Source organism: Thunnus maccoyii, chromosome 12 (assembly GCF_910596095.1).
Source record: "Thunnus maccoyii chromosome 12, fThuMac1.1, whole genome shotgun sequence".
Taxonomy (NCBI): Eukaryota; Metazoa; Chordata; class Actinopteri; order Scombriformes; family Scombridae; genus Thunnus; species Thunnus maccoyii.
The window spans coordinates 7,273,983-7,285,823 of NC_056544.1; the positions used below are offsets into that span (position 1 = coordinate 7,273,983).

An 11,841-nucleotide genomic window follows, 5' to 3' on the forward strand; every position below is an offset into this window, starting at 1 on the left:
TGTTACACATTACACCTGTGCTTTCCCTGCTGTGACATGTCAAAATATCTGCTCTGAAAAAAAAGGCTTGCAGACTCTTCTATCAGTAGACATTGTGAATCATCACACACGGGCATGACTTACAACATAATCGACGACTGCGTATCATTGGGTGTTCCAGTTCCAGCACTCTACTGTTGTGCATGTTGGCTCTCTGGCATACTTGAATAGGCCAGAGCGATTAATTATATTAGTTACACCTGTGCTTTCCCATGATTTGAGAGAAAGGTAATGCCATTGGATTAGGTTTTTTATCAACATAATACGGAAATGTTTTAAATTAACATTTAAAAAGCAGAATGTTCATTCCATACGAATTAGAAAAACATTCATAGATATTATTTCATTTATTCATTCATTCATTTCAATATTTTACCAAAACCACAATCTCACCTGCCCTTATCCAGTGTGCCTTTGTAGCCCTAAGGTAACCACACATAGGACACAGGATGTGAGCCTCAGTTTCTGGTGTCAATAACATGCATTTCCATCCACCTGTTTTGTTCACATTTTCAATCTGCACAAATAAAAACCTGTATGGAAATGCCAGAAATTTGAAGAAATCCCAAAATATCACAAAAACCTTTTTACACTTGGTTGAAGTGGAAAATTTGGTGTATCGATTAAACCAAATGCAATGAGCAAATAAATTATGACATACGAGAAACATATGACTTAAATATCAAAATTAGCTTCTGCTCCCCTGAAGAAAAAATTTAAAAAATAGCAGAAAGCAGAAACATCGGATCTGTGTGGAACGATTAAGAGACTGTAATACTCCTCAAATTAATACATGAAACAATCATAAATGCCATATTTCCATCATGTTTTCTAAATTGTTTTTCACCGTTTGAGGTTTGACTGCCTCTCTATTGATTACATCATCTTGTTGCCCCTGACTGGAAAATTAGAGCAACCAGCTGTTTTACTTCAAAATTCGCATAATGGAGGTGCATGGAAATGCGCATTAATTCGAATTTAGCCCATCTTCTGGAAATTCAATTAAAATTTGTTCTCCATTTGGATGGAAAAACAGCTTCTTCTGCTTTGCATGTCCATCATCCATCCACCACCTCCCTGCAAATTTTGTGCTGCACAAGAACATGACACTGGAACACATGTTCAAATTAACGTAATACAGCAGTTAGTTTTGTGGTGGATTTTTTCTTGAATGACATTTTGAGTCGTGAGTTGTATCCCAATTCCATAATAAATACTAATTCTAACACAGTTTTGAGTTTGTACTGCTTTCACACTGAAAAACTGAAATTATTTATACGGAAATTTATCAGTATGCATATTAAATTTGCTTCATTTTTGAGTGTGCTGTTGATGGACACTATCACCCCACAATAAATTGCACAAAGGAAATGGAGGAGCTGCTCACAGCTGGAAATAATTTAAACAAATTGCAGATGGTGTCAAGACAGCTCCAGGAGAATCTCAGTAAACAAACAATATATTATTAAAACTTTGGGAGGAAAAAATTGCCTCCTCTTTGTTGAGTTCAGTTGGCAATACATTTCTGAAGTCACATTTTGACAGACTTCTGTTGGTGTACATCATTTCAATTTCTTGTATACTAACAGTAGGGTTGTTAACCATGTGCCATAGAGGGCCATCTGTATGCAAGTTTCCGTTCTGATCAAGGACCCACTAATTAGCACTCCTTCAGGTAGAAGAGAAGAACTCATCAGTGAAGACACCTGCTGAAGTGATCCGTTGGAATGAAAACCTGCAGACTGTATGCTCTCTATGGCATATGGCTGGCCACCCCTGCTTTAGGACATATCACTGTATGGTATAAAGATGTAGTGGGCTTCATTTCAAAGTCACCTTCGCTGAGATTGGCACTCTAGGAGAGGAGCTACGTGATATAGAGCTACAATAACTCTACTAGCAAAAAGGACATTACTTGTGACTTACACATTAAATATTTTCCCTGACTTATGAAGAATAAAATGTAAACACAGTTACACCAGTTATGTTGTATGCATGTGAAGTTTGGAGGTTTCAAAAAAATAGATATATTGGAAAAACTACAACTCATATTTCTTAAAGGTGCAGTGTGTAGAAGAAGAAATGGAATATAATATTCAAAAGTATGTTTTAATTAGTGTATGATCACCTGAAAATAAGAATCATTGTGTTTTTATCACCTTAGAATTAGCCCTTTATATCTACATAGGGAGCGGGTCCTCTTCCACAGAGGCCACCATGTTGCACTGCCATGTTTCTACAGTAGCCCAGAATGGACAAACCAAACACTGGCTCTAGAGAGGGCCACTGTAGGTTCTCCTGCATGCTTTAAAGGGGAGGGAGGATTCAGTTGGTTGCAATCTGCAATTTCACCACTAGATGCCACTAAATCCTACACACTGGACCTTTAAACCAGCCATCTTTGTTTAAATTAATTTTGTTATTACAATCAGATAAGCCAAAAGTTATTTGTAAATTAGGTGCCTTTTTGAAAAATGTACTTCCATTGTTTATGTAACATTTGTTGTACTTAAGCCATGCTCTGTGCTATTGTTTTGTTATTACTGTGTGTTCTGTTTGTGCTCCATACCATGTGATCATGGTCTTGAGTAAAAAAAAAAAAAAAAAAGAAAAGACATAAAAATAGAGACTACACTGTACAGCATATGAATGTGTAACAGTGTTTACATTTGCTTCTGAGGGAGGCCTTTTCATAGAGGTGTCATACTGTGGAAACCACAGCTGCAGCTAATAAAATTAATCATAGGTATATTTGATTGCATTTTTTTCAGTATAATCTAAGTGCTTGCCATACTGGCTCACCTAAATCAGACTTACTCATTAGTAGCATCATTATTTTATAAGATATAGCTGTGTCTTCCTTAAGCAACACCCTTGAACTGCCATCAAAATATTAAAAGTTGTTATACTACAGAAATGAATGAGTGAGCATTGAATTAAGTGATCAAGTCTTTATTATAGGGCTTAAAAACACACTATGAATATTGTTCTTGTTAGGCAACAAGTCTGTCATTAGTAAGAGGACAGTACATGGGATTGTGTCTTATCCGCAGCTTTGTTGCAGAGAGATTTTTCTATTCAATAGAGCTACTTTGGCTAATCAAAGATGTTGCATTATTACTCGTGGGATAGCCTGTTCTCTCATTATTTGTTCATCTCCCTAACTTTCAACCAGCAGTGTAGTGTTCATTCTCTTTATAACTGTGGATAAAGTCTTGCAATAATCGTCTTGATTTCATGGGAAATCCCTCTACTTATAAAGAGAAAGCTTTCCTGTTGTAACAAGATAGTGTGACAATTATTTTTTTCACTGTGTCAGCTCTGCATTGTTGTACTCTTGGCATTAAATTTTAAAAAAGATCTATAGGAAGTGCAGACAAGGGGATATGCAGTGATGTCAGTTCCAAGCAATGCTCACTGTTTTTTACAGTGCATTCTGGGGATTTGCTTTGTTGAACATCAAGTGCACTGGAGAAATTTTGGTATTTGAAAATAGCTGACTCTTTGGACGGTTCACCTACTGAACTGAACTCTCAGACCACATTGCCATTTGTACATTTGGTAGTTTCACTGAGACATTTTCTTCAGTAGATGTTCCCATGGAAATTGTTCACAGTGTTTGGATTATCCGGAGTAACAGGGGAAGCACAATATTTTTTTATTTAGCTCTTTTATTGGGGAGACAGCAAAAATTTCAGTACTCCTCCTTGTACTACTACTGTATATACATTAGGACTGTCACTTTTCAATCAAAATTCATACAACTGTTCGAATGTGGAGGAAAAAAACAAATATTTGATCTGAAATTATCTCTCTGACTTTAAAATTCATGGGCTTCTTCAGTTCTAACTGAGTGGTGGGGAGCCCCAGGTATTTCACCCTTGTGGGGTCGTTATCAGGGCCATTGATACCACTTGGTTCGTTAGTGCTCCTGGCTGTTGTAATGGCAGTCATTAGAGTTGCTAGTGTCGTTAGAGTCACCTGAGGCCAAGTGTAAATGACAGTCGTTGGAGTTGTCACGTGAGGCCAAATGTGAGTGGTTGTTAAGTCTCTTGGGAAGGGATGAAAGGACAGCATTGTAGGTGAGGGATAACTGGTGTCATAGACCTCCTCCTCTGTTGAGGGATGGTTTCTCTACTTGGACGTAGATGGCCTCCTTCACTCCTCTTTTAAACCATCTGTCCTCCCTATCCAAAATATGTACGTTGGTATCCTTGAAAGAGTGTTCCTTATCTTTCAGGTGTGGGTAAACTGCTGAGTCTTGACCTGCAGAGTTGGCCCTCCTGTGTTCAGCCATGCGTTTGTTCAATGGTTGTTTAGTTTCCCCAATATACAAGTCTGCATTCCTCACTGCATTGGACTGCATACACTAGATTGCTTTTCTTGTGTTTGGGTGTGTGGTCTTTCAGGTGGACCAGTTAATGTCTTAGTGTGTTGCTGGGTTTGAACAAAACAGGGATGTGGTGTTTGTTGAAAATCACCCTGAGTTTCTCAGATACACCAGGCATGTATGGCATGACAATGTTGTTGTGTTTATTCTTCTTTTCTTCACCACCCACAGTGTTGCTGTTCCCCCTGGATCTTGTGGCTGTTTTAAAAAAAGGTCCAATTAGGGTAGCCGCAAGCTTTAAGTGCATCCTTCAGGTGTTTATGCTCCTTCTCTTGGGCCTGGGCACTTGTTGGTACATTACCAGCTTGGTGGTGCAGGGTCCTAATAACTCCTAGCTTATGCTCCAATGGGTGGTGAGAGTCAAAGAATAGGTATTAGTCTGTGTGTGGGGGGGTTTCCTATATATTCCAATTTGGAGTCCCCTTCAAAGTGTACAGCACAGTCCAAAAAGGCCAATCTGTTGTTCCTGACATCCTCTTGTGTGATCTTGATGTTATTGTCCATTGAGTTAATGTGTTAATTTTGACCCATGTGTCATCTACATAGCCATGCTTTTGTCTGTAACCCCCGTACCTGTTGTACTGGAAATAGGTGGTGCAAATCTGGCCTGAGCAGAGGTTGGTTTTATTGTTAAGGGTGTTGTCCTGTAGCAGTCATTTCCTTATGGTTTCCATTGCCTCCATAGTGAGATACATGTAAACAATGAGGTCATCAAAGGACATCACGGTTTCATCTAGGTCCAGTTTCAATCCTTGAACCTTGTTCACAAAGTCCATGGAGTTTTTAATATGGTGAGGAGCGTTACCAACCAAGGGGGCTAGGATGGTAGATATATGTTTGACAATGTGGTACAACCAAGTCTACAACCAAGTCCAGTTGCCCTCAATTCAAACCTTCTTGGATAACCATGACCTGGATAACTGAGAATCTGCACAGACATCGTATCTGCATTGCTCTACATAACAATAGGGTAAATGATAAAGAGGTTATTTAACCACGCTAGCTGCATGGCCCGAGGGATGTCAATGTCAGTCAGTTGGTCAGTCTGTTCACTACTTTTGTTCAGACTGATATGTGTCAAAAACTTGGATGGATTCGATTCGATCTCAGAGACTATTGGATGGATTGTCATGAAATTTGGTGCAGATACCTATGGTTCCAGGAGGATGAACCCTGTTGACATTAGTGATCCCCTTACTTTCCCTTCTAGTGCCACCATGATGTCGACATTTGTGGCTCTCCGTGAAATGTTTCTACAGCGAGTGGATGGATTGCCATGAAATTTGGTGCAGACATATTCCCCCCAGGATGAACTGCAATGACCATGGTGACCCCCTCACTTTTATCTAGCGGTGTCATCACATCAAAATTTTGTCAAAATTCTTTGGTTTATGACCAAATACCTGCAAAATTCATGCCAACACACTAGATTGACATGGTGAACATGGTAAACATGAACTGCGAAACATCAGCATGTTAGCATTGTCACTGTGGGCATATTAGAAAGTGCGCATTTAGATAAAAAAAAAACCCTGTGTCTAAGGACAGCCTCACACAGCATAACCTTTAGACTTTGGTAAATTGACCATTTAAATGCCAGATCACATCCTGCGGCACTACCAACTTCTACTCTTCATTTTCTCTCTCAAAGTGCAAGGTCATATGGCTTGGTTGTGAAAGACTATATATTTGTCAAAGGAGAGGAGGGTGGCTAAAAAGTCCCCTAACAACATTAAGTTCTGTACTGGATGACACTGTATTTCAACTGTATTGTACAACCAGATGGGGAAGTGTCAATGGTGATGGTGGGGGGAAGAAATGTGACACAGCATTAGATTGAGCCTGCCCTATTTGCATTTCAGCAAAATGCAGTGGTAGCAGCCAGAGGAAGTTGGGAGTGGAGGCAAACCAGAGTCAGCTGCAGTGCAGGTAATTCTGATCGTGTGAAAAATGCACCATTAGGGATGAATAATAGAAGCTAGTTCAGGTAGTGCATTGCTGGCACTTGCTGGGTAGTGCCAAGATCAAATGGGAACTCCTGCACCTGAGATCTGAAATAGGCCAGTAAAGTGTGAGAAACTGAAAACAGATTAAATAAAAATTCACTTCCACCTTTAAATTAAATACTCCCACAGTTAACCACACATGCCTTTCTAAACACATACACTCCCCCCCAACAGGTACCCGACAACTGTTTGCTCTATCCTCTTGCATCTACAATCTTTACACCTGAAGGGTCATAGTTAAATAAAGCATACATCAGTTCGCAAATCTCCCTGTGGCCTATATGATAATATCAAGAGGTCATGGGGCTGAGCAGCAGGTGCCATGCTGTCATTGTGCCCACAGAAAAAGAACTGAGGCTGCTGTCACCGCTGAGTGCTGCTGCATGAGCAGGCTGGAGAGAAAGGCCTTGGAGAGGCACGGGGGGGAGCGAGTACACCATTCAACTGAATCATCAGGGCCATCAATGTAATGAGAGTAGATCGGTCCTGAGCAAAGAAAGGCAAGTAGGGGGAGGAGGGAGAATGGGAGAGAGGGGGACAGTGAGATGGAGGGAAGGGGGGATAATGGGGAAGGTAGAGAGAGGGAGGAGAGGGTGGATGGTGGAAAGCAGTGGGGCAGAGAAAAAGAGCAAATAGGAGGGAGGCAGATACAGAATATAGCATGAGAGGATAGGGAAAACTTGCTGATAGAGGGATAGACGGTAAACGGACTGATGGTTATGGCAAAAAAAAAGGGGAATGGTGGGAAATGCTTGAGAAGAGACAGTTGCTCGGCAAATAGACATTTATTTTTCCACCGCAGTGCTTACATGAAACATCAGACACTGAATAACACAAAGGAGGCCAACTGCTGGGCACTGAAGACTTTGGCACTCAAACTGTCAGAGAAAAACCATGAAACAAAGGGGTACCGAGAAGAAAGGTTGACAAGATACAGGAGGATACACAAAGGGAGGCAGTTAGCAAAAGAAAGAACAATAGTATTGATCAGTCAGGATGTCTCTAATGTTAGAATGTTGTTCATACCAGGGTCCTGATATTTAATTAAACTGCCATTTCCATGATTTAGTCCATTAGCTTCTCATTCTCATAACACCATCAATTCTGTCATTTCCACAGCAGTGACAACCTGGGCTATTGTTTGCGATCAGAGAAGCTGAACTTCCAAGAGGTCATTACTCATTTCTGGCATTCGTCTCGGCTCTGGAAGAGAAAGTCATAAATTATTTCTCTCACACATAATCCCAGTGCCAAAGCTGTGTGTCAATCACTTTCGGAGTCACTCCCGGCCCCCTCACGTCAGTTCCGTCACGTCCGGCCCAACGGATCATCTATCAGTGGGCGATCGTCCGTTTGGACGGGTACCCTCTGTTATTACCCTCACGTCCTGGGTCCCCAGCTGAATTACAATTGCAGAGTCAGTGAAGAGCCAGGAAGCTGAAAGGGCTGAGCCTGGGTAACAAGCTCTGGGGTGGTAATTAATGGCTCCATTTCCCTGTTGGTTCTGTTGGGGGTGGGGGGCATTGGTCAGAGAAGGATCAGGCCAGAGGGAAGTGGGCAACGGGCTGAGGGCACCACAGGGGGGATTAAGTAAAAATGTGGTACAGAGAAAGGGATGGACAGATGGAGAGGTGAAATGGAGGAAAAAAGGAAAGGGGGATGCAGGCTTCAAGCCTGGCACAGTTGTTCCTCTTGAGATGGGTCTTCCGCTGGGGCTGGATACTCTGTCAAAAAGACTGAGTGGCACTTCAAACCAATAAAAAACACACTGTACTTCTGTACTCTTCTATCAGAATTGTAAAGCAGGAACATCCAGAGGGATCATCATCAGAGAGAAAATAATATTGAATCCAATGTGATTGCTGTACTTGTCAATGATTTATAAAAATGACAACCAAGATATCCCACAATTCAAAATTTCAACAAATAAAGATTATAGTGGTAAAGTATAACATATCAACCACTGTGCAAGGTCAGTCGAGAGAAAAACACAACACCCCGTAATGGCGCGTCACCTAAACAAATGTAAGTGCTCACATAACCAGAACTGAACCGCCACTAAAATAGCAAGAAGTCGGCAAAGAAGCCCATTGATACTGTGCAACAACAGAATCCGCAATTCACTTTTCTCTGCCCCAAGGGACTTAGTCACCACGTATTAAAGGACGCAGTGCAATATAAAAAAATGTGTCCAGGAGCCACATGGGAGTAAGTGGAGTGACCGTGGCGGCCACCATCGCTCTTACTGCCATGTCTTTAGCTGTAGTCTCCCTGACCCTGTCTGTGTTTGCCTGGGAGGCAAGGCCTGGCGCTGTTGACGATAAAACAAACAGACAGGCCCCATTTATACAGTCAGGTGTCATGACAAGGGATAAACAGCCGACCGCTTCAGACCTCTTGAGGCACAGTCTGCATTAATGGTGGGGGCTATCATCATCCTCATCCTCACCATCACCCTCATGATGATCATCAAGAGCAGCAATAGCAGTGTTGGCAGAAGCTCCTAAGTGCCTGCTGGGAAACGGACGAGTACTGACTCAGATTGGACAGAACTCAAGGGCTGCACTGTTTACTTTGCCGGGCTGTATTCATTCGTGTCACTGAATTAATCGAGTCAAAAAAAAAGCAATTGCCAAAAACATTGCTGGGGAAGAGGAGAAGGGGGGGGGGGGAGGGGGAAGGGGGGGCAAAGAAAAAAAGAACAGTCTCGAGTAGAGCGAGGCGGCTGTGGCAAGCACGCGGCGGGAATGACAAGAGTGTGGCTGTCATCGCAAGGGATGAAAAACAGCACCTCTCAAACGAGGCGAGGCAGCGGCTGCCTCTTGCGCCAGCAAGGAAGGGGATGCACGGGGACCACAAACGTAATTATCTTCATGCCAGCTTTGTTGTTTGTCAGAACTGGCACGGATTTAAGGACTTGGGTGCACTGATTATATGACACCTGGAGAGCCTTCGGGGTGGACAAGAGGCAGCCAGCCGGGAGTCATTATCCAAGCCAAATAGACTTCTTGTTTGTTTTTCCGTCGAGGTAAAGCATCAACAGGAATAAACAATGGCTGCTCGATAGTATACCAAAGACGTGCGCCTATGCTGTGGGTGATTTTCCTTTTGAAGATCCAATTACAAAGTCCTAGCATTAAATTATGGGAAACAACAGCTCAAATGTGAGTTGTGTGTGACTCCAAAAGAGTTGTCAGGGCACCCTTAGGACTATGTTCCGATATGATCTGGTGTCCGGGAGTGAAATCACATATGACCACCTGACAGATGGCATAATGTGGGCACAGGGGTTATTTTCTGACAGTGTGAAAATCAGCGTGCTGGCACCTTTCAGTATTGCCAGCTGGTCTTTTTCATAGCATTCCGTCTAATTTCAGCGGAGAGAAAAAAAAAAAGCTATTTTCTTCATTTTGTCATGCCTCCCCAGAGTGTCACCATCTTGCCCTGTGTGTAAAGCTTTGTGAAAATATTCTGAAAGGGGGTACTGATAATAGCAGCTATTCTGGAAGTACCTGTTGACGACCTGCAATTTTCGTGCCAGACATGGACGTCCGTCGACATTGCCAGCACACTGCCTACACTCTGCTGGTCCAATGCCAAGGTCACACACACAGACGGGGTGGGTGATTCTAAACATGGTGAAAATTCATGGGGTGAAGTGTTTCCGCCATACATGACCAGACAGGCCAAAAGAGCAGACAGGAAAATCTACTCCATCTGCAACAGTTTTATAAACATACAACTATAAACTAAATAATACGCCCCGAAATAAGAGCTGCTTAAGAGTTCAGTATGAGTGAAATGGAGTGTCATCTGGGGTCACTAAAATTATAACAATTCATCAAGAGGGGGATCTGAATATCTGTACCAAATTTCATTCCAATCCGTCCATTAGTTGTTGAGACATATCCCTCAAAGCCACAAATATAAACGTGCTGGTGGCGCTAGAGGAAAAAACACAAAATTATGCAGGATTCTTCCATCAATGTCTGTGCAAAATTTTATTGCACCATTCAATAGCTGTTGAGATATTAGAATCTGGACAAAAGTGGTGGGTCGACTGACAGACTCCGCTGCTATCCATAGAGCTATGCAGCCACATGAGTAAAAAGTGATGTGAAGTAGTTGTGTTAAAAACTGAAAAGAGAGCCTAAAAGAAAAGTTGATATATCTTCTCACCTTCGCACCACTAGCCAATTGTTGTGTGAAGTGGGTGTGATCGGATTGTTGGCTTTAGAAAGTTCCAAAAAATTGTCGGACACAGCCCTCCTTTTCCAAATTCAAAGATATGTGAGTGGGGGACGTGCGGTTTGATGATCAAACAAGAACTTCACTGAGGCATACTGGTGCGATTAAAGGTGTTGTATGTAAGAACTGTCCACCTGTCAAATTCATACTCTACACTTCAAACCAATTGGGGGGGGGGGGGGGCATTTCACCAGAAGGGGTGTCCATTACATTACGTTAGTGCTTAATTAATAGTGCATTATCAGTGCTCTGTTAGCTAGCAAACTCAGTAACGAGGGGTGTATTCTAGAAAGCGGGTTTAGTGAAAACTCTGAGTTTGTTAACCCTGAGATGAAGGAAACTCTGGGTTTTCACTTCCAGAAAGAGGTAACTTAAACTCTGGGTCAGTTACCAAGGTAACTGACTCTGTAAACTTAACCTGCTCGCTGGCAGATTTTCTTCTCTCTGTCTCCTCCCTCTTACAGAGCCAGACACACCGTTTCATTTCCTCATTGATTCAGTCCGTATCAAAGCACGTATTGAAGCATATTAATTAGCAGAGGTTTACTGCCTGTCAGAATCAAAATCCTGGCTGGATATTAGTTTGTTACTCAAGGACTATTCAAAGTTACTGCTTTTATGCACATCAGTCATTTCTTTGAACAGCGGTTTTTGCCCTCACCCTTGAATAGAATAGTGTCAAATCACCCTCAGCTTGGAATGAAACGTCCTCTAACACTGTAACTCTGCACACAAGACAGCTGTCAGTTTGTTAGAGCAGCTCCTGCACTGAAATGTTTATTATACACAATATGTAATCTCAGTTTAAATTTTAAGAAATCCGTTTGAAGCTTTAGGCACGTAGGATCAATTAATAATGTTCTCTATCTTTCATGATGTGATTGCTCACACTGATGGAACATAATTCTTATATATTGGAGATTATTCCTGACTTAGCAGAATTGTGGTGCAGCTGCAGAATGTAGTTTCAAAGTGAGTTTTTTTTTAAACAGGGTGCACAGTCTTAATGTGTTTTTTACAGTATTTCAGTGATAATGTTTAAATTTACTACTTTTGAAGTAGCTGAAATAGTCTCTGAATGCTGTTGAGCCAAGATCCAAAAAGATGTCTAAAATTTTAAAAATCTACTGTATTTTAACCTTGATGCCTTTTCAAGTT

At 41.7% G+C, this 11,841-nt stretch overlaps 1 protein-coding gene across 1 annotated transcript in view; it reads right to left on the minus strand.

Annotated features, from left to right (window-relative positions):
* LOC121908732 overlaps positions 1-200 on the minus strand; it is a 156,022-nt gene extending 155,822 nt beyond the window's left edge. Inside the window, exon 1 of the mRNA XM_042428987.1 lies at positions 124-200. The gene's annotated coding sequence lies outside the window, so the exon portion shown is untranslated. The remainder of the gene's footprint in view (positions 1-123) is intronic.
* Between the last annotated feature and the right edge of the window lie 11,641 nt (positions 201-11,841).